The following is a 22,435-nucleotide window of genomic DNA, read 5'->3' on the forward strand; positions in this document are numbered from 1 at the left end:
TACCATAACAAAATCTTTCCTGATTAATATAGACAGGGGAGGCCCATAGCACCCTCAATGCCAAGTTTTTGAGTAAGAGATATAATAGATAATATGACTTCCATTAATTTGACAGTAGTGTCTTTCATATTAAGGATGCTAGCCTAAGGTCTAGCTTTTTAATCACATTTAATCCAGATAACCCATAAGTTTTCCATTTTCCCACTAATTCTCCTGTGAATCTTTTTAAGCACTATATTTAACTTTTAACCATAAAGTTCCTGTGCTTTCTACAAATGATCACTTTTTGCAACATCAATTGAATTTCTTAATCTAACCACACATTATCTTCACAGGCATAACTGGAGCAAAAGGTTCTGAATTATCAACACCCTTAACTGAACTACACATGTAGTCGTCATGAATAAAGAAGGGATGGTTCTGCACCTGCACTATCTTTAGAAAGTGGACCTTTATAAGAAGCATGCCTTGATTATAGTTCTTCCTGGACACACGAAAAGGCTACGTCTTGATAAGCTGGTGGAGGCTGAAAATATGTAAGTCAAAATCCATTTAATATACCTAACTTACTGAACACCATAGCCTATCTTAAATGTGCTCAGAACACTTAAATTAGCTACAGTTGGGCAAAACCATCTCACACAAAGCCTATTTTATAATAAAGTGTTGACTAGCTCATATAATTGAATATTGTACTGAAAGTGAAAAATAGAATGGTTGTATATAGGTAGGTACAAAGTGTATGTAGGTTTCTTATCAGTTGTTTACCCTCCTGATCCAATGGCTGACTGGAAGTTGTGGCTCACTGCTGCTGCCCAGCATCACAAGAGTATCCTACCACATATAGCTAGCCCAGGAAAAGATCAAAATTCAAAATTTGAAGTACGGTTTCTACTGAATAGTATCACTTTCAACCACTGTTAAGATGAAAAGTCATACATGGAATTGTAAATTGGGGACCATCTGTATTTTGACTTTTTTTTTCATACTGGAGAAAGAGCTTAACCTTGAAGGGCTTGTGGAGTCTGAGAATTGTCATTTCTTTTCCTTCCTTCCTTCCTTCCTCTCTTTCTTTAAGTAGGAGGCGCCAAGCCCAACATGGGGCTGGAACTTACCACCCCCAGTTCAAGAGTTGCATGCTCTACCCACTGAGCCAGCCAGGCTCCCAAGAATTGTCATTTTTTTATTTAAAGCTATAGATAGTAGGTGAAAGTTTTCAAGTCACTGAAAAAGAATAATGCTTTGCTCGTTTACTTTAATGGATTGTTAGGTAGGATACATAATGTGTTGTCTTTAATATTTTAACACCTGTCCTCTTTCTACCCATCCAAAAACTATCTGCCACAGTACTACCCAAATCCTAGCTCCTTAGGAAATCTTCCTTCAACACACCAGCTGGAATCAATCCTTTTCTTTTCCAAAATGCTATGTAAATTCATACCATTTATTTGGCATTGCTTGGAGAGTTTTAGAAAGTTCAAAAGCTGGAAAAGACCAAGAATCATCCAACACAATCCTCTCATTTTGCAAATGAGGAAAAGTAAGTCCAGAGAGGTTATGCAATTTACTTAACTCAAATGGTTAGAGACAACCTGGAGGCTATAAACCTAGTTTTATAGGGCCGTCCATTTCTTTATGTCACAAATGCCTTCATATTTACTGTCTGATTTTGTTGGTTATCTTTTCAAGAGAAAAAGGACATCTCACCAATAGTATACCTTGAGGTCAGGGAACTCTTTCGCTTGTTACTTCTTCAGTTTATCGCTTAATTTATACGCATTTTACATATTTTTTTGGTAGACTAATTGGTTGTGTTTTAGGTAATAATTACATCTATTTAATCTATTCTTATATTCTCAAGTTCAGAAGATAATACTGGAAGGGGCCAAGAAAGTAGGAATAAAACGGCAAGGTATAAAAGAGCTGATGAAAACAATCGGAATACTTACCGACGTCCAACAATATACTTCTAGAATAGAAGGTCATTTTCCCTGGAATAATTAGATCTTGTAGGTTCACTCTGCCAGGATGGTAAGTGTTTGTTGAATGGGGAGGCAGAGGGCCGAATTTCAGGTGAAGTTCTAGAGCTGAATGCCTAATGACGATGTCTACCAGGTGAGATGGGTGTAAGAACTGGAGGCAGTCACAGAGAGCAGAACTCTTGAGGCCAAACCCCAACCAAGGAGGCGTAATGGGTGGGCCGAGGCAGGGGCAGAAGAGCACAAGCAGCCTGAACGACGAGAACGAGGCGGCGCCGTCGACATCCGGGCGTTGCCCGGGGGCTGCATCGACCCCGCGGAGGGCGCCGGGGGGCGGGGCCGGCCGGCCCGGGGAGGGGCGGCTCGCGCCCTCCAGGCCAGCACGCGGCGGCGCCCCCTCCCCTCGCGCCGCGGGCCTCCCCGCGCCGTGCACGTCCCCGTCCTGCGCCTCCGCCCCCTCGCTCGCTCGCTCCTTCCCGCCCTCCCCGGAGCGCCGGCCGAGCCGGCTTCCCTTCAGTCTCTCATGAATATTGAGCGGCCCCTGTTGTATTTCCCGAGCTCCATTGCGGAAGCCGAGACTCGCCATATTGTGCGGCGGCGCCGGCGGCCGCGGCGGCTTGTACCTGAGTCTCGGTCTGGCCGCGGCCAGTGGAATCCCGGGCTGGGGCAGGAGCTGGTGAGTGGGGCGGGCGGGGAGGCGAAGGGCGCGGGAACTGCGGGCCGGGACGTGCGTCGGCTCGGCGGGGCTGCGGGCGGCTGACGGCGGCCTGGGGGCTGGGGGGGGGGGTGTGTTGCCCGCGGGGGGTGTGAGGGGAGATGGCGCCGCCGCCCCCGGCCGCTCTCGGGGCGGGGATGGCGGGGGAGGCAGCTTCTCATTGTTCCCATTTCTTCGAGGGTCTCGGCGGAGGTGGTGGGTCCGGCTTGCGGAGGACCCAGTAGGAGAAGGTCAGGGTTTGAATTCCATCCTTCGTTGGGAACCCCGGGGCGGGGGCTCCAGCCTCTCGGCGGCCCCTCTCCGAGGCCAGCGGCGTGGAGTGTGGGGTTTTTCCTCCGGGCTTCCCCCTCGCTGCCCAGGGGTATGTGTCTGCACCGTGGGGGTGGGGTAGGGGCGCTTTGTGCAGAATGCCCCTTTTCCCCCCCGCGGTGCTGGAGTCTGGGTTCGCAAGGCGCTACTCGGCGTCGGGGTTCCAGGTGGGCTGCGGGGAGACCACTGCTGGTTAAAACATTCCTGGAGTGCCGCCTGCCTGCCGGCGAGTATCTGTTGCTTTCTAAAACCGCGAGGTTGCCCCGAAGGAGTCGTGGGGGGAGGGGTTGTCTTGGTTTGTTTCTGATGGAAGCTTCGCGTTTTGAACCCAGTCGTTGACGCTGAGATCTTTGGTACTGGGTGTCGCCAGGGAGCCCTAGCCCAGGCTGTCAAGATACTTTCCCTCCTGTAAAAGTAGTCTCCTTGCTCCCAGAGATACTGTTAGTAAAAATTGGTCTTTGAAACTTCGAGGTTCGTTCCGATCATCTGCCCGCTAAGACCGTTATGGTCTTACCGTCTTCAAGCCTTTTTGGGTATATACTGCATGGCTGTCAGAAAGTTTGAGAGATTGTGTGCCTTTAAGGGGTAAAGTGGTTTGGAAATGTTAGGTTTCCTTGAGGTGTGTGAAGAAATTTGTTTGCTGTGAAAAGAATAGGCTTGCATTCAGTGTTTTGGTAATACGCTTTACTTTTAAAAATTAAAAAAAATTGAGACGTGGCTTTGATGAGAATTATGTTTAAAACTCATGTCTGAGTGATTTGGGTTACATAATCTACTTTTGGTGAGTTCCAAGACGATAAGCTGGAATACTTAGTGTAATTGGTAGATAATCTACTTTTTCCTACTTGCATTGGGGTATAGTTGTTGAATTTTTAATAACTTAGATTGGTGTCAGATCAGGCTTCTATAATGAACATTTGACCCTTTGATTTACAAAGAATTTAAATGGCAATAATAAGACTTTTGGTGATTCCTTTTTTCCACTGAAATTTCTACTTGTCACAATCAACAGGTATCTTTTAAAATCTTGATTGTACGTTTAACGTGTTTAAAGTAAAATAATGGGTAGTTATATAAGACTCCATTTTCCAGAGATAGCACAGCAAATATGGCCCCTTACTTTTTCGGAGGATTTGAGTTATTTCCTTCAGATACCCTTGTGGAATCCACCTTTGAGGTTAATTATAGTAGGTGTGAGTGAAATGGAGAATTTATGAAGGAAACTGCCTGAGTAGGCTAGTCTGAGTATTTTAAAAATACGCTGGTGGTCCTCAAATGTGCTACACAGAAAAATTTCAAATTAGAGCCACTAATATGTAGACAATGCAGACATTCAAAGTACTGAGACGTTCTGAGAATTTTGAGTTTTTCTCTGCCTATATTGAGCACTGAGACAGCTAGTTCCTAGGTTTATGTGGATAGAAATACTGTATAGAGCAGGTCAGCAAATATCTTAGGAATTTCATTTTTGTATTATTGACCTTAAGTGTGTAGTGTCAGGTCTTTCTCTGATTTATTCATGATTTGTGTTTTTATTATGTGGTCTTTGGAGTAAAGGTGATTTATGTCTAATGAATAATATATAACCAGATGTTTTAGTGACAGTTTCATTTCTGTACATTAGCAAAGAAGTATAATTCCTTCCAGCAAGAGAAGTGAATTAACATTAAAATGTACTTTATTAAAGTTATGGACACATTTTTAGTATGACTTAAAGCACCTCATAATTTTGTAGCAACTCATTAAATCTGGAGAAACTAACAATACATCACAGTTTGCCATTTTTTAAAAAGAAAAATACTGTGGGATTATGCACATTCTGCCCACATACAGATCTACACTTGATTAATTAGTGTTTATTACACATGGTGTGAAGACCTTGTCATTAGACACCAGTTAATTTCCTCATTTTTTTCCATTTCTCTGAAATCTTCGTTATTACAGTAACTTATTGAATGTTTATTTGCATTTAACTGAGTAGATCCCCATATAATTTGGGGGTGCAAAGGTACAATAACATTTGCCCTGTCCATTCCCTCTCTGTAGGTCAAGATACCCTGTTTATCCCCCCTCATTCCTAGGTTTCCACCTAATGTGTCAGATGGGACCTTGGGTGTTTCCTGTAAGGAATACAGTTTGGTTGATTTTACCTGGACATACTGACTGGTAATAGGACTCTTGGTACTAAGTAGAAGGTGGTGTTAGTATGTCTACAACTAGAGCAGGAGCTGGGTAATGAGTCCCTGACTTTATAGATGTAGATGGTAAGGGGAGTAGGTGGCCCACTATCCAGTTTTATGCTTCTAGGAGGAACTCCAGTGGAACTGGCCGTGGATTTTCAAGTTTAAAATTCTTTTCACTTTTGCCTTATAGATGTTATAGGCAGTTGAAGTGGATGGTATGTCTGGGCCTAGTGATACTTATGTTGGAAGCTCAGCTATGTACACTACTAAAAATTCCAAGAAAGATTCCTATTGCTTCAATTTGCTTTCTCCCATTTCATTTAGAAATGGATTAACAATATGTTTGCTGCCTCTCCCTATCTTCCATTTTGTCATAAAAAATAAGTTTGCTAAGTACAGTAATGAAAAATTATTTTTGTAGCTAACCTCAGATTAAATTGTCTAATGAGGATATTTTATTAAGTAACAGACCATGTGAAAACTATCAAAGCATTTTGGACATTTATTTTCAACAGATGTGTTGATTATAGACTCTCCTGCCAGGGGGATTTCTTTTTGTTTCTATGCTATATGGAGTGGAGTTGTATTTTCTGAAGAGGTTAGGTTCTAAAGATGATGCATAAAATGAAAGTCACACGTGGTAGAAAAAAAATGATGCTTGAAAATCCTGTAGGAAGGGAGAACAATATGCCAGTAAATTCATTTTAGCTTTAGCGTTGGAACAGATTAGTGTTCAACAAAAGAAACAGCTTTCTGTTGCATTTAGGGGCCATGTTGAACAACGGCAAAAAAAAAAAGTATTTTTTTATTTTAAAAGATAATTACTTTTTAAAGTAAAGTCTGGGGGCTCGAACTCATGTCCCCAAGAGCAAGAGTTGCATGCTCCACCGACTGAGTCAGCCAGGTGCCCTGCCAAAAATGTATTTAAATATAAACATCACATTCAGCTGGTCATGCTTACATGAGGAGAGGCTTGTGGGGAGCTGAGACCTTTGAAGAGCAGCAGATCAGCTTTACCATCTCACATTTTCTCTAGGATACATGCTCTAGTAAAAGGAGGTGGTTGTGTGTACTTGGAATACCTTGTGCTATTTAAATATTTCTCATTTCCTTTCTTTTTTTCTAAGTTGGATAGTTTAAAACACAAAAGTTAAATTATTTTTATGGTACAACTCAGCAAATTTTTTTAAGATTTTATTTTTAAGTAATCTCTATACCCATCATTGGGCTTGAACTCATAATCCCGAGATCAAGAGTTGCATGCTTCACCAACTGAGCCAGCCAGGCACCCCTCAGCAGACAAATTTAAAGGGTTTTGAGTTATCCTTTATAAAATAGATTTTATCTTTAGGAATAGTTCCAAATTTACTTTCCTCTTCAGTGAAGCAGCATGATCTCTCAAAGGAGAGTTGTTTGACAGTGTATTAGTTCTAGTAGAGAAAACAGTAACTTGAATAAGAATTTCAGAGGAGATTTAATATAGGGAGTTGGTTAAATGGTTGTAAGAGCAAAAAGACAGCATTACAGTGTAATCGACCTAAGAGTCAGAAAAGAGATTCCTTTGGCCTGGTTCTGAACCTTTGAGGAGGTCATCGTTCAGCTGCTGATCAGGTTCTGGAAGTACTCAAAAGTACCCAGAGATGCTAGAGGCTGAAACCTGTTGTTGCTGCCGGGGTGAGGGGCTGCAGTTGCTGCTGCCAGGAACTGGAAGGAAGTCCTTTCACCCCTCTTTCTGCTTTCCAGTTTTCCTTTTACTACCTCTACAGTCAAAGTCTAACAGGGAGGGTGGCAGAAGAGTCAGTGAAAAACAGTTGTGCAGTCTGAGCCCCAGCACCAAAGAGCAGAATCTAGAATGGTGGTTTTGGAGTTGAGAGACAATGAGTCAGTGATGTACGCAAAATGGTGTAGGTTAAAGTACAATAATTTAAATAGGGAATCTTGTCCTTACCTTGCCTGGTCAAAAAACAAGTGTTGATTATCTTCTGTGTGCCAGACCCAGTGCGAGGGATTAGGGATAGAAAATGAATTGAACAAGGTCTCTGTCCTTGAGGAATTTACAGTCTTAAGTGGGGATGACAAACCATCTTACAGTGTGTTAAATGCAATAACAGATGAGTGATGTGCTTTGAGAACCCAAAGGACATTGCAACCTACTTGCCTCTTCTCTGCCTTGCTAAACTTAATGACTACTATTTTTATTTTCTATCTTGATCAAATCCAACTTCATTCTCTGCTGTGTTCAGCTCAACTCCTGTGAAAGCTCTTTATGAGATGCCTCAATTGTGTTATGTAATCATAATCATTATTAAGCATTTCTGCGTGCCTTACTGATTTAGATTGTAAAGGCCATCACTTTCTTTGCACTTTTAGCCTAGCCTAGTACTGTGAACATAAAAGATGTTCGAGAAATATTTATTTTTGCAGTAGTTGATGGGAATTAAAATGTTCATCATTACTTTTGCAGACATTGTTTCTTCCTTCCAAGGTCATTAGAAAATAGTTTGAGTGTTGTTTGATTTTACAGATGTCATAATTGAAGGATTAAAATAATTGGTTAACTTAAACTGTATAGTACCAGCAGCTGATCTAGAAATGCGACTTCGGATTTTTTATTCCAGAGCCAGCAATTTTGGCAGGGATTCATTTAATGGCTAGATAAAATCCTGTTCTACACCTCTCATTATTTTATAGCCTAATGTTCTAAAGTCTCAGTTACTTCTGGCAGAAAGAAAAGACAGAAGCTCCTCATTTTATTTCCTAAAAATAAAAAATATCATGCAGTTTCTTTTTACATTGTTCTTTTTAATTATCCATATTTTGTCTCCTTTTTTTCCTATTCCATGTGTTATTTACCACTACCTCTATTAGCTATTGTAAAATGTGCAAATCTGTAATATTTCATTTTGACTTTTTAGAATAGTGTTTGTTTCCACTACTATGCACACACCATTAAACCAACTGATTCTTCACTTTTTAAAAGATGTATGCCTCCATGCCAGTAATTGCATTAAACCCTCACTATTTACACTATTTGCTATATAGAGTCCAATTCAGTCTGGGACTGCTGTCTTGGAATCCAGCCAGATGTTTTATAGAAGGCTTTACTATATTACAGAAAGGGTTGTGTTGTGTATAGTGGAAAGAGCTTCAGAATTGAAGTCAGGAGTCTTCGTTTCTAGGTCTGGTTTCACTACAAGCAAGATTACTGGCCTTTCTGTTTTCTGTTAAAAAAAAAATAGTACCGTCGCTGATCTCACAGGTTATTTGTAAAGACATAAGTGGTAGTGTAGGTAAGAGGTTTTGTAAACAGCAAAGCACATTGTGAATATATGGGGTGTAGGTGAAGAAAGAGACAGAGATGAATTAATCTCTGGCATGGATCCTGGTTATAGTTCTGTGCCTACTTCAAGGGAGTTTTCATATTTCAAAGTTGTTAGGGTGGAATGGAGTGTGGGAGGAGTTGTAGATGTCCTATAACCCTTTTCCCAAGTCTGGTTTATAGTATACTCTCCCCCTTAAATAGTGTATTTTAAGGTTGACATGTCTCATTAATTTCTTTACACCAGGGTCAAATATCTTGCTTATATCATTAGACAATAATATTGCAAACTTAAACATTAGGAGCAAAACTACCACTTTGTAGATTGTTTAAATGACAAGGGCCTGGGGGAGTAGGGGAAACAGATGGTATTACTCTTTTGACTGGAAACTACCTATTGTGGTTTTGTTTTACTTATTTGTTGTTTTATGATATCAATTACAGAAATTATCTGCTTTTCACAATACACTTAGCAAAATTAAAAATTATATCTGTTGTTTACTTTTCATGAACTTACCCTCTTATCCTTGATCTTAAAAAATTTAATTGGCCTATTTGTGAAGAAAACCTGCCTTGTTGAATTAATAGAAAGATGCTTTTTTTCCTAGCTTTTTAATTTTTTGAGGTACTGTCCTCCAGGAATGTTTTCTCATGTGGTTATAAAGCAATGAAATATGTTAAAGACTCTTGAATATTGATAGTTGAGTATTGTTTAAAGTATTAAGACTCAATTTCTCTGTCCTTAATGTTGTTATAATTATGTTTGTATTTAAATGTAGGTCTCGTTTCCAGTTTGGGTTAACCAGTGATAACTTAACAGTGTAGCCTCCTGAAATACTTTTTTTCTCAGAAGTCTCCATAACTTTTGAGCAGGTAAAATAACAAATGTATAATACAGATAACATGATTATCAAAGCCAATTTAATTTATCCTGAAACCTTTTGGATAATCTGTTGCAATAATTGATTTAGGAAGATTAAGAAGACAATATTGGTGTGCCAGTGAGGAAAAAAGTGTGACACAGTAAGCTGTTTTTCATTTCTTTTTTTTTAAGATTTTATTTATTTACTTATTTGAATGAGAGAGTGCACGTGCATGTGAGCCTGCAGGGAGGGGCAGAGGGTGAGAGAATCTCAAGCAGACTGGGCTAAGCACCGAGCTAATGTGCTGCTCAGTCTCACGAATCTGAGATCTTGACCTGAGCCAAAATCTAGTCAGACTGACTAAGGCCCCCAGGTGCTTCATGTTATTCATTTCTTAAATGGGTTGTTTTTAGTTTTAACCCACATGTTCAATATATTGCTTGGTCCTTTCAAAAATAGCTTAGGAGCTGATGGGAAAATTGATAACTTATTAAACTGTCTTTTTATTAAATATAATTTCAGTGGTCACTTTAATTTTTTAAATGTATTTTTGGGGAAATTTTAAGTAGAAAAAAATGTTTTCAGTACTCAGTTTTAATTCCTCTTAAATTTTGATGTATTTCCTTTTGGAAATAAATTTTCGGGTTTTTTTTGTTTAAAACATAGTTTTAACTTTTATAGATCTGAATTTATGTGTATTTTAATTCTTTTGATATCACAAACACTTTCTTTTTTTTTTTTTAAAGATTTTATTTATTTATTCATGAGAGACAGAGGGAGAGAGAGAGAGAGAAGCAGAGGGAGAAGCAGGCTCCCAAGGAGCAGGGAGCCCGATGCGGGACTCGATCCCAGGATCCCGTGATCATGACCCTAGCCGAAGGCAGATGCTTAACCATCTGAGCCACCCAGGCGCCCCTCACAAACACTTTCTATGCCATAACCAGTCTGGTAACATTTTTGACAATGGCAAAATACTTCAAATGGTTGGATCCTGGGGTTCCTTTTAGCTTGGTGGTAGGGAGGTCCAAAATTCATTGTGACAGCTAGATGGAAGTAATTAACAGGCAATACCTTTTGTCTCCATAAATTTGCAAGAATCAATCTGTAATCCATGGCAGTAGCTTGTTGAAGTATAGCTGATGAAAACTGAGAAGGATTTAGAGAAGATAGTCTCTGGTTTTTCTGCTTATTAGTTGGAGTTCTTTTTTAGAGCAAGCGTTCTTGGCCTTCAGTTCTGGGCTCCCTTAAGGCACCATTATTCTGAGATTTAGGGCATGTGTTCTTTTGTATGGTATTCCCCCTGCACCCCCCCCCCTCCCCGCCCCGTGAGAGTTCCTAACTTTTTTCAGATTCTTGGTGGGGATGTGGATTCAAAAGTTAAGAACCATGGACTTACAGGATTTCGTTAAAAAGTAGAGGTAGAGGGAAAGCTGTACAAAAAGTGCCTGCAAACAGTATCTTGCGGTATCTTGTATTGAATTAATGTCAGTTTTCTTTTTTGTTCATTGTTTAATAATATAGAATCAGTTTTGCTTAGGAGAGAATGATTTCACTACTTTAGCTACTTAAAGTCTTCTTTCTTTCTTTCTTTCTTTTTTTTTTTTTAAAGATTTTATTTTTAAGTAATCTCCCCACGCAGTGTGGGCTTGAACTCACAACCCTGAAACCAGTAACTTGCATGCTCCACTGACTGAACCAGCCAAGTACCCCAAGTGTTTATTAGAGTATTATATGATTTTCTCTTTTTAACATCTGAACTCACATGAAGATTACCAAAGTCTAATTGCTAGTAAGTAGCTTTTAAAAAATATTTCGAGATATATACACTTTAAATATTTATATTTTCATTGCTAATAAGGAACTCTGCCGTAATGGACATAAAATATATACATTTATACATCACCCAAAACATGTTTATTTTATAAAGAGGTTAAATCTGTTTATTGACTAACTCAAAACCATGTTGATTTCCAGTATTTATGAGCTGTGCCAAATTTTTGCTGCTTTCATGAACATAAAGATTATGCTAATCTTTAGATTTATCAGAGCTGTAAAACAACTTTCTGTCCTCGGAGTTTCTGGTTTCTTTTTTCATGCGTCTAAGATCCTGGCCTTTAAAACCCCAGGAACTGCTTTTTATTTTTATTTTTATTTTTTTTAAAGATTTTATTTATTTGAGAGAGAGAGAATGAGAGATAGAGAGCACGAGAGGGAAGAGGGTCAGAGGGAGAAGCAGACTCCCCGCCGAGCAGGGAGCCCGATGTGGGACTTGATCCCCGGACTCCAGGATCATGACCTGAGCCGAAGGCAGTCGCTTAACCAACTGAGCCACCCAGGCGCCCAGGAACTGCTTTTTTTAGTTTAAAACTTTTTTTGATGCAAGTTGCAGAAACCAAGAGATAAAGTCCAGAACAGAAGAAAGATTAAATCCGTTTATCTTTTGGAATTGTTTCAAGAACCAAAATGAGAATCGAGGTCTCCTGAATCCCAGCCTGGCTGCTACTATTGAGTATGTATAGGGACATAATAGTTTTTCTTTTCCTGCAAGAGATAATCTACCCTGTGCGACAAAGGGATACCAGAGACACATTCTTCACTTCTCTATTCTTATTTTTTGTTGTCTTAAAACTGTTAAAAGTCGGGGCGCCTAGGTGGCTCAGTCGTTAAGCGTCTGCCTTCGGCTCGGGTCATGGATCCCGGGCTCCCTGCTCCACTGGAAGCCTGCTTCTCCCTCACCCCCTGCTTGTGTCCCCTCTTGCTGTGTCTCTCTCTGTCAAATAAATAAATAAGATCTTAAAAAAAAAAAAAAAAGCAACTGTTAAAAGTCTGTGCTTACTATTTTGGGAGTTGAAAAATGGAAACTCCCTCTACAAACTTCTAACAACTCTGTGTTACCTTCTAGAAGGTAACTTTTACGTAGCTGTAATTGTAGCATGGACGTAAATCAGTGGCTTCTGTCATTTTATCTTGCAAGTATTACTAGTCATTGCATATTGTATTAATAACTATTAATGATTGAGGAAATTTCCTGATGATGATGTTGCAAATGTCTCCTTGCGGATGGTGATATTATTGTAGTAGTAGTACCAGCAGTCTTTGGTATGGTGGTTAAGGGCATGGCCTTCTTACTCAAACAGACCTACATTTTTTTTTTTAAAGATCTTATTTATTTATTTGACAGAGAGACACAGCGAGAGAGGGAACACAAGCAGGGGGAGTGGGAGAGGGAGAAGCAGGCTTCCCACTGAGCAGGGAGCCCGATGCGGGGCTCCATCCTGGGACCTTGGGATCATGACCTGAGCCGAAGGCAGATGCTTAACGACTGAGCCCCCCAGGCACCCCAGACAGACCTGCATTTGATTCTTGCCTTTGATGCTTATTACTGTGAGACCTGTAAGCAAGTTGCTCATTTATTTATTTACAGTTTGGCTCAATTTCCTTATTTCTTGAGGAAAATAATAGTACCTATTCATAGGGTTTTTAGAATTAAGCAAAATTTCAGAGAAAGTTGTAAATCCTCTGTTATCTATTTTTAATAACATTATTTCCCAGGACTGGGATTACTGGGTAAAAGAATGCAAATATTTTTGTATTTCTGGAAATGAATTGCTGCTTTTTTTCTGAAAGTGGTATTCCGATATTCCAGCTGCTGTTACAAGAGAATGTGGTGGTATCAGCCTTTAGCTGTCTGTCTTATCTTCCTTAGTCAATATTCTTTTGTCGCTGCCTTCCCACAAAGTTAATTTTTCAACAGATAGGCCTTTGCCAGAAGTGTAGACCCTTTTGCTGTTATTTTCAGTGACACAAGGGAGTGTTGCTGTGGTTTCCTATGCACTTATTTGCTAAAGCTAATATGTGTGTTCATCAGCACTTCTGCTTCTGGCAGGAGTCTGCACTTTATGGACATTTCTCTTCCCAGGAAAGGATAACAACCTTGCTATACTACTTTTCGAAAGTTAGCTTTTATTCTGGCATATGGGGCTTTGGACTAAAACTCAAGTTATTAGACTTTTTAGCTTTGTCATTAATGATAAACTTAAGTAAATTTTTAAGCTTTGCCTTATGCCTTAGTTGTGTTCGACATCTCCCTCTCAAAAACAGGTGCTGATCTGTCTGTGCCATTAAATCTGCAGATGTTTTTGGGGGGCCAGTCATGTGTGCTGATGACACAGCAATAGCCTACAGCCCAATAGTAAGCTGCTAACTGCCGCCACATTAATATGCTCCCTTGTTTAGTTTCCTCTAATCTGGGGAGAGATGTGAAATGAAGTTGGTAGCCTCCCTTGTTCTACTTTAGGAACTCAAGATTTTTTTTTTTTTTTTTTTGCTCTGCTCAGGAAATTATCAATGTTCTTTATGTCTCTTGGTCTTAGGGTACTGGGAGAATTAAAAGTAGTCCCTTTCTAAGAATGTGGTTAGTTTGTGGTATAGAGTTGGTGTGTGTTCAGGGCCGAGAACCTAGATTATGCCAGAGTCTGAGATCTAAATTAGTAGTGAGTCAGTGGTTTGGCAGTAGGTCACTATATTCAGTAATTGGATGAAGCAATAGACTGGAAAACCCTTAGGCAAGCAGAGGTTGAAACATCCTTAGAAGAGTTACAAAATCTACTGGCAGATGAGAACCAGGAGGTAAAGTACCAGTGTAAGGAATGTCTTGACAGAGGGACAGTTAAGAATTCAGGAAATCAACAAAAATAGAAGGTTCTGACCAAATGAGGCAAGAAATAAAAAATAGCACAAGAGAAAGAAAACAAAATCCCCCAGATGTATAGCCTCTAGTACCAAGGACACTAGTTAAAAGGAAAATAAATAGCTAGTTCACTGTGTACAGACAAGCCAGGTGAATGTGAAATGTGATATCAGCTATTTTCTTTAAGACAAGGGAGAAAAGAGCAGATAACCTTGGCTTTAACTTGGAATCCTAGATGTGTGAACAGTATGTCTCTTTTGACCTGCTTTGAAAAGATTGGAGGAAACTAGTTATGATTGTTTGAAGTATTCAAGTTGAAAGAAGTTGCTGAAGGTAGGATACCTTTTTAGCTTAAGACGACAGGACTTTAACGGGCACCTGGGTGGCTCAGTCGGTTAAGCAGCTGCCTTTGGCTCAGGTCATGATCCCAGGATCCTGGGATTGAGCCCCACCTCGGGCTCCCTGCTCAGCGGGGAGCCTGCTTCTCCCTCTCCCTCTGTCTGCCACTCTGCCTACTTGTGCTTTCTCACTATCTCTCTGTCAAATAAATAAATCTTAAAAAAAAAAGGACTCTAAGCACTGTACTTTTTTTTTTTTTTTTTTTTTTTTAAGATTTAGGGGGAGTGGGAGAAGGAGAAGCAGGCCTCCTGCGAACAGGGAGCCCGATGCAGGGCTTGATCCCGGGACCCTGGTATCATGACCTGAGCTGAAGGCAGATTAAGCATTGTACTGTTAGGGACATTTTTAAGCAAGTTTTTTGACCCAGTTAAGAGGGCTCTTGATGATACTTTATTTAAATTTTTAAATTTACAAGTAAGGAAACCGGATCCTCAGCAAAAGTAACTAGCCCTGGTTTATTCAAGAATTTAGAGGCAGAACTTCTTTACCATTTGAGAATATTTGTAGAAAATTTATAGCTACTCTTATTTCGGTAACTAATATTCCTTTTATTAAATTGTCTCCACCTAGTGGCAACAGATATTTTGCAAAGCTGCCTACAGACATTGGAGAAACTGCTAGGGGAAACTATTCTTCACAGCTTTCAAGAGGAGTCAACCTGGTTCGTGACAGTTGTATTGCTTTTGCAAAGGAAAAGGAGGAGACGTGTGCCTGATGCTTACTTTCATATTCCATAACCTTGTTAAGGAATTTGTAAATTCTGTATACCTGAGTTCGGCAGCACATTTATTGTTGACTGTAAGAAGTTAGTATGTTAAGCTTGTATTTAAAAATTTTCATATACACACATATATTAGGGTATATGTATATATTCACATGTATAAATTTTTTTCTCATCTTTGTAATGACTAAAGTGATAGCATGGTAACTTCCATCAGTGGAGAAGAGATAAACTAAACAATAAATGATGTTGCCAGTTTCGTGGTGGCAGGGAAAGGAGCACAGATTCTGAGTTCTTAAATGTAAAAAATGAAACTGAAAATATTAGAGAAAACTTTAGGTGGATGGTGGACGTTTTTATAATTTTAGAGTGTAGATTTAGAGTGTGGATTAGCTTTCAAAGAAGCCATATAGGGAAAGATAAATATGTTAAAAAAATAAATAAAAAATAGAATCTATGACCTCAAGAATTCAAAGCCAAAGAACAGAAAAACAAACTGGGAAAAATATTTAACACTCATGGACAGATAAAAGGTCAATTTCTTTAACAGAAAAATTTTTTGCAAATGAGCATATTATTAGCACAAGCAGGGACAGGGAGCAGATGGAGCGGGAGAAGCAGGCTTCCTGCTGAGTGGGGCTCCATCCCAGGACCCCAGGATCATGCATGACCTGAGCCGAAGGCAGATGCTTAACTGAGCTACCCAGGCGCCCCGCAAACCAGCTTTTTTTATTTTAAGATTTTATTTATTTGACAGAGAGAGAGAGAGCACAAGCAGGGGGAGCAGCAGGCAGAGGGAGAGGGAGAAGCAGGCTCCCCAAGGAGCGGGGATCCTGATGTGGGGCTCCATCCCAGGATCTTGGGATCATGACCTGAGCCGAAGGCAGTCGCTTAACCAACTGAGCCACCCGGGAGCCCCGCAAACCAGCTTTTTAAAAAACTAATAGAAATGGACATATAGTAATTGACAGGCAAAAAAAAAGGCCAATAAAACAGTGAAAAGATAAGATACTTTATCAGTCATCGTTGAAGCGTTGAGATTAAAACATCAGTGAAGTATTGTTTACTACCTACTAAATTGGGCAGGCTTAAAAAAATTGCTAATCCTTAATTGGTAGAAGGGTAAATTGGCATAGCAAGTTAGCAATATTTGTCAGAATAAAAAAAATTTGCCTGCGGGGCGCCTGGGTGGCTCAGTCGGTTAAGCGTCTGCCTTCGGCTCAGGTCATGATCCCAGGGTCCTGGGATCGAGCCCCACATCGGGCTCCCTGCTCAGCGGGGAGCCTGCTTCTCCCTCTGCCTCTGCCTGCCTGCCTGCCTACTTGTGCTCTCTCTCTCTCTCTCTCTCTGTCAAATAAATAAATAAAAAAAAAATCTAAAAAAAAAAAAATTTGCCTGCCTTTCGGTCCAGTAGTTTTTCCTTTAGGAATTTGCTGAGGCAACTTCTTACCTAGGGTAACTTATTGTCGAAGATAAAGTTAGCAAAACATACATGAAACCAATGAATGAATGAATGGTGAACCACATCTTTATTGGGGACAGTTTTAGGAACTTCTAGTAGTATTTGGAAATGCCATAGGTTTCCTTAGATTGCTAAAAACTAATCTTTAGCTCGAACAGCGACTTTTCAACCTTGACCAAAAATAAAAACCACCTGGCTGATTTTCTAACGATGTCAGGAGCCCCAGATATAATGACTCAATTGGTCTGAAATGGGACCTTGTTATCTGAATTGTTGAAAAGCTCTCCAGGTGATACCTCTGTGCAGCCAAATTTGAGAACTACTTCCTCTAAAGGAAGACTGTTTTTCCTGTGGATGTGTTGAATTTTCTTTTGGCAAAAGCCAGTACTCCATTGGGCAAGTAAACTGATGAACATATTTTTTTTTTTTTAATTTCTCTCACTCTGCCATTGGCTTTCTCATGGTGTATTAGTTTCCTGTTGCTTACAGTTCTGACAGTCGGAAGTCTAAAATGGGGCTTAAGGGATTAAAATCAAGATGTTGGCAGGCCTGCGTTTCTTCTGGAAGCTCTAGGGGAGAATTCATACCTTTTCTAGCTTCTAGAGGCTGCTGACACCCTCTTGGCTCATGGGTCCTTCCTTTATCTTCATTATCAGAAGCATAGCTTAGATTTCACTCTTTGACTACTATCCCTGTCTCCTTCATCACATCGCCTTCTCTCTTATAAGGACTCTTCTGATTATATTGGACCAAACTCACATAATCTAGGATTATCGCCCCATCTAAAAATTCTTAATTTAATCACACTGGCAAAGTCCTTTTTGTCATGTAAGGTGACACAGTTACAAATTCTGGACATTAAGATGTGGGCACTTCGGGGTCCCATTCAGTGTACCACAGTTAGAGACTTAATTGAGAAGTCCACTAAAAATTTATAAATGAAATATTTTAGTTTATCTTAAATTGATATCATAGTGTATCCCAAAGAGTAAATTACCTTCTGTATAGTACGTTATGATTAATGTCCCTTCAGGAACAATATGCAGTTTTTTTTTCTTTGTTGTTAGAAATGTAGGTTGGGTGTTGTCTCATTTTTTTACAACAAAAATAATAGCTATCATATATTCTTCACAGGATTCTCTGAAATAGGTACTTTATTTCAGCCCTGACAGGATTTCGTACTTTGCTTTTTGTCTTGTGTTCCAAGAGTAGTTTGCATAGCAGGGTTGAGGTACTGCCAATGAGGTGTTTTGAACCAGATGCAGATAATTCATAACATTGATATATGGTGGGGTAATTTTGAATAGTACTTTTTTTTTTTTAAGATTTTATTTATTTGACAGAGAGAGACACAGCAAGAGAGGGAATACAAGCAGGGGGAGTGGGAGAGGGAGAAGCAAGCTTCCCGCAGAGCAGGGAGCTTGACGCGGGGCTCAATCCCAGGACCCTGGGATCATGACCTGAGCTGGAGGCAGACGTTTAACGACTGAGCCACCCAGGCGCCCCGAATAGTACTCTTCTATACCTGTGAGTTCAGTTAACAAGCTCAGAGTTTCCTTTGATCCTTATTCCACTTTTTCTTTTTAAACTGCGTGTTCTTGGGGTGCCTGGGGGGCTTAGTCGGTTAAGTGTCTGCCTCCTGCCCAGGTCATGATCCCTGCCTGGATCGTGGGATCTAGCCCCACATGGGGCTCCGCTCCCTGCTTAGTGGGGAGCCTGCTTCTCCCTCTCCTACTCCCCCTGCTTGTGTTCTCTCTGTCAAATAAATAAAATCTTCAAAAAACAGAAAACCCTGCATGTTCTTTTTTCTTACAGTTTTGACTACTGTAAGCTGGAATTTCCCACCAGAACCTTTCATGCTTCAGATGTGTTTATTGACCTGCATATACCTCGTATGCAACAAATCTAAAATTGAATTCAGCTTTTCATCCCTTCCTAGAAAATGCATACCATTTCCTGTTTAAAAACATTTTTAAAACTTTTTTTTACTGTGATAAAATATATAAAATTTGCCATTTTTAATTGTAGAATTCAGTGGCATTAAGTACATTCACATTGTTGTGTTACCATCACCACAGTCCATCTCTAGAACTTTTTCTTCATCCCACACTGAAACTCCGTATTCAATAATAGGAGCTCTTCATTACCTTCTCCCTCCCCCCAGCTCCTAGTAACCATTATTCTACCTTTTATGAATTGGACTGTTCTGGTATTTCATGCATCAGGATTTCATTCCATTTTGAGGCAGAATAGTATTTCATTGTACATACATACTACATTTTGTTTACCCATTTATCTGTTGATGGGCATTTTGGATTGTTTACACCTTTTGGTTATTGTGAATAAATGTTAAGAACATGGGTATACAAGTACCTGTTTTAGTCCTTGCTTTCAATTCTTTGAGGTATATATCTAGAATTGGAATTGCTGGATCATATTGGTAATTCTATGTTTCATTTTTTGAGGGACTTGCCATACTTTTTCAAAAATGGCTGTATCATTTTACATTTCCAACAGCAGTGCTCTAGGGTTTGAGTTTTACCACATCTTCACCAATACTTTCAGTTTTCTATTTTTTGATAATAGTCATATAGCCATCCTAATGGGTATAAAGTGTGGTATCTTTTGGTTTTGATTTGCATCTTTCTAATGATTAGTGATATTGAACATTTCTTCATGTACTTGTTGGCCGTCTGTATATCTTTTCTGGAGAAATGTGTCTATTCAAGTCTTTTTCCCATTGTTTTAATTGAGTTTGTTGTAGTAATTCTTGATATATTGTGGATATTAATCCTTTATCAGATCCATGATTTGCAAATATTTTCTCCCATTTTTTGGGTTTCCTTTTCATTCTTGATAGTGTCCTTTGATGTACTAAAGGTTTTTTTTTTTTTTTTAAAGATTTTATTTATTTATTCATGAGAGAGGGAGGGAGAGAGAGAGAGAGAGAGAGGGAAGCAGAGGGAGAAGCAGGCTCCCAAGGAGCAGGGAGCCCGATGCGGGACTCGATCCCAGGACCCCGGGATCATGACCTGAGCCGAAGGCAGACGCTTAACCATCTGAGCCACCCAGGCGCCCGATGTACTAAAGGTTTTGATTTTTTTTTTTTTTTAAAGTAAGCTCTAAGCCCAACATGGGGCTTGAACTCACCACTTGAGATCATGAGTTGCCTGCTATACTGACTGAGCCAGCCAGATGCCCCTTACAGGTTTTAATTTTAATAAAGTCCAGTTCATCAATTTTTTCTTTATCGCCTGTGCTGTTGGCGTCCTATCCAAAAAACCCATTGTTACTCAGTGTCCTGAAGAGTTTCCTTTATGTTTTCTTCTAAGAGTTTTATAGTTTTAGTTCTTAACCTTTAGATTTTTGATCTGTTTTGAGTTAATTTTTGTAAATGGTAGGTTGTCTAACCTTGTTCTTTTGCATGTGGGGATATCCAGTTTTCCCAGTACTTTTTGTAGAAAAAACTGACCTTGTTGAATGGTCTTGGCATTTGTGTCAAAATAACTTCCCATGTATGTGAGGATTTAATTCTCGGCTTTGTATTCTCCTTTGATTGGTCTGTATGTCTGTCTTTGTTCTAATACCCAGTTTGATTACTGTACCTTTGTAGTAAGTTTTGAAATCAGAAAGTATTGAGTCATCTAACTTGTTCGTGTTCAGGGTTATTTTGGTTGTTTGGGATTCCTCGAGATTCTTTTATTTATTTATTTATTTTAATGATTTTATGTATTTATTGGGGGGGTGTGAGAAAGAAAAGCAGACTCCCTGCTGGATCCCAGAACCCAGAGATCACTACCTGAGCTGAAGGCTGATGCTTAACTGACTGAGCACCCAGGGCCCCTCCTTGAGATTCTATATGAATGTTAGGATGGGGTTTTTGATTTCTGCAAAAATCATCAGGATTTTGATAGGAATTGCTTTGAATCTGTAGATTGCTTTGGGTAGTATTGTCATCTTAACAGTATTAAGTCTTCTGATCCACGAACATAGGATGGGGTATCTTTCCGTTTACTTATGTCTTTCAGCAGTGTTTTATAATTTTCAGTGTATAAATCTGTGCCTTGGTTAAATTTATTCCTAGTATTCTTTCTGATGCTTTTGCAAATGGAATTGTTTTCTTGATTTCCTTTTCAGAGCATTTATTGTTAATGTGTAGAAATGCAGTTGATTTTTGTATGTTGATTGCAGTTTTGCTGAATTCATTTAATCAGTTGAGTTTTTAACTTTTTTGTGGAGTCTTTAGGGTTCACTCTATATAAGATCATACCATATGTAAACAGATACTTTTTCTTTTCCAGTGTGGATGCCTAACTGATCTGGCTAGAATTCCAATATAATATGTTAAATAGAAGTGGCAAAAATACCATTTCCTGTTTTGGTTTCTCACTTTTTTGTTTTTTAAGCATCAACAGCTTAACAGCCACAAGCTTGAGAGTTTATGGCTTTCTTCTCCTTTCTTTTTCATTTCCTACACCCCATGTATTTTGCCTCCTAAGTATTTTGTAGCTCTGCTGCCTCTAATTCATCCTTACTATTAACAGACTCATGGTATTCATTTCTTTTTGAATTACTGCACAAGCCCTTTAACTAGTATTCTTGCTTCCTGCAAGTCCATCTTCCACTGTTACCGGAGTTGATATGTCTCCCCAGCAAGTCTCACCTTGTCATTCAGTTGTAGATTTTTCCTGAGATCTTTGCATGGCTTTTAGGCTTCCCTGATCTGGTCCACAGTTTAATTCTTCAGCCTGACTCCATGCTACTCCCTATCTCTTTTCACTCATTTAATAATGATCTCGTTAGAGTTCCCCAACACACCATACTGAGTTGTGCCTTTGCTTATTATGATGATCCTTCTGGACTGCTTTCCTTTCCTTAGTTGGTTAACTTCACTTGACCTTAAAGTCTCTTCTTTCAAGGAGGAATCTGGGAAACCTTTTCTGCTTTTCCATTTGATTGTTGTTTGTTGTTTTGGTTTGGTTTTTTGGTACTCTTGTAGCAATTACCAAATTGTATTGAAAACATGTTCAGGACACACGCTAATAAGCTCTTGGAGGGTCCCTTTTCCTATCACATGGTAGTTCTCAGTAAATGTTTCCTAAACTGTTGAACTCAGCTGTTTCTCTTTATGGGTCTGTTAGCTAGCTTCTAATATGGATAGGCGGAGGGACGGAAGGAGAAGAAGGCTGCTGCTGATACAACTGGTGTTGACTAATATTAGACCTTGGTAGGTGCATTCTGAAGCCTTCGGGAAAGACTGAATTGGGTCATTAAGAAACTGCTGCAGGGGCCGGTGGGGGGGGGGGCGCTGGAGGTTTGGGGAAAATGAAGGAGTATTAGAGGAGATGAGATAGTGATGGGTGGTAAATACAGTAGGAGGGCACAGATCACTAATTATCTAGATGTGCATTTTAATTGGTTCTTTAAACAAATCTTAAAACAATTTTCCCTCTAATAATAATTCAGTTATATAAGACTAGAAAATATTGTTACCAGTACTGAAAACCTTAAGACTGGGTAATGAAAATTTGGTAAATCATCTTTGAAAGGTTCCTGCTCTGTGCTCTACAATATGTAAAAGATAGAATCCATTTAGGAATTGATTATATTACCTTTTTAAATAAAGATGCTGTTAGGTTACCAAAGTAATTTAGATGAGTATTCCAGATGTTTAGGACAGTGGCATCTTTTTCAGTAAAGAATACTGTCTTTGTGTCTTTAGAAGCTTACAAAAATTAATGTCTGTCTTACAGCTGTAGTTTTAGATTAAATTGCTGCAAGTGGTTTTTATGAGG

At 39.5% G+C, this 22,435-nt stretch overlaps 1 protein-coding gene across 7 annotated transcripts in view; it reads left to right on the forward strand.

Moving 5' to 3' along the window:
• Window positions 1-429: 429 nt before the first annotated feature.
• RNF2 (ring finger protein 2) overlaps window positions 430-22,435 on the forward strand; it is a 49,445-nt gene continuing 27,439 nt past the window's right edge. For 3 of the 7 annotated variants that reach the window (XM_088016857.1, XM_088016858.1, XM_028121523.2), the window contains exon 1: window positions 2,484-2,655. The gene's annotated coding sequence lies outside the window, so the exon portion shown is untranslated. Of the gene's footprint in view, window positions 537-2,483; window positions 2,656-10,986; window positions 11,158-15,027; window positions 15,119-22,435 lie in introns of those variants that run through there. The other 4 variants (XM_088016855.1, XM_028121524.2, XM_088016856.1 and 1 more) reach the window with 3 other exon arrangements.

The sequence above is a fragment of the Eumetopias jubatus genome, unplaced genomic scaffold (assembly GCF_037043125.1).
Source record: "Eumetopias jubatus isolate StellerSeaLion01/CBP00866 unplaced genomic scaffold, mEumJub1_p1.0 scaffold_12, whole genome shotgun sequence".
In the NCBI taxonomy this organism is placed as follows: Eukaryota; Metazoa; Chordata; class Mammalia; order Carnivora; family Otariidae; genus Eumetopias; species Eumetopias jubatus.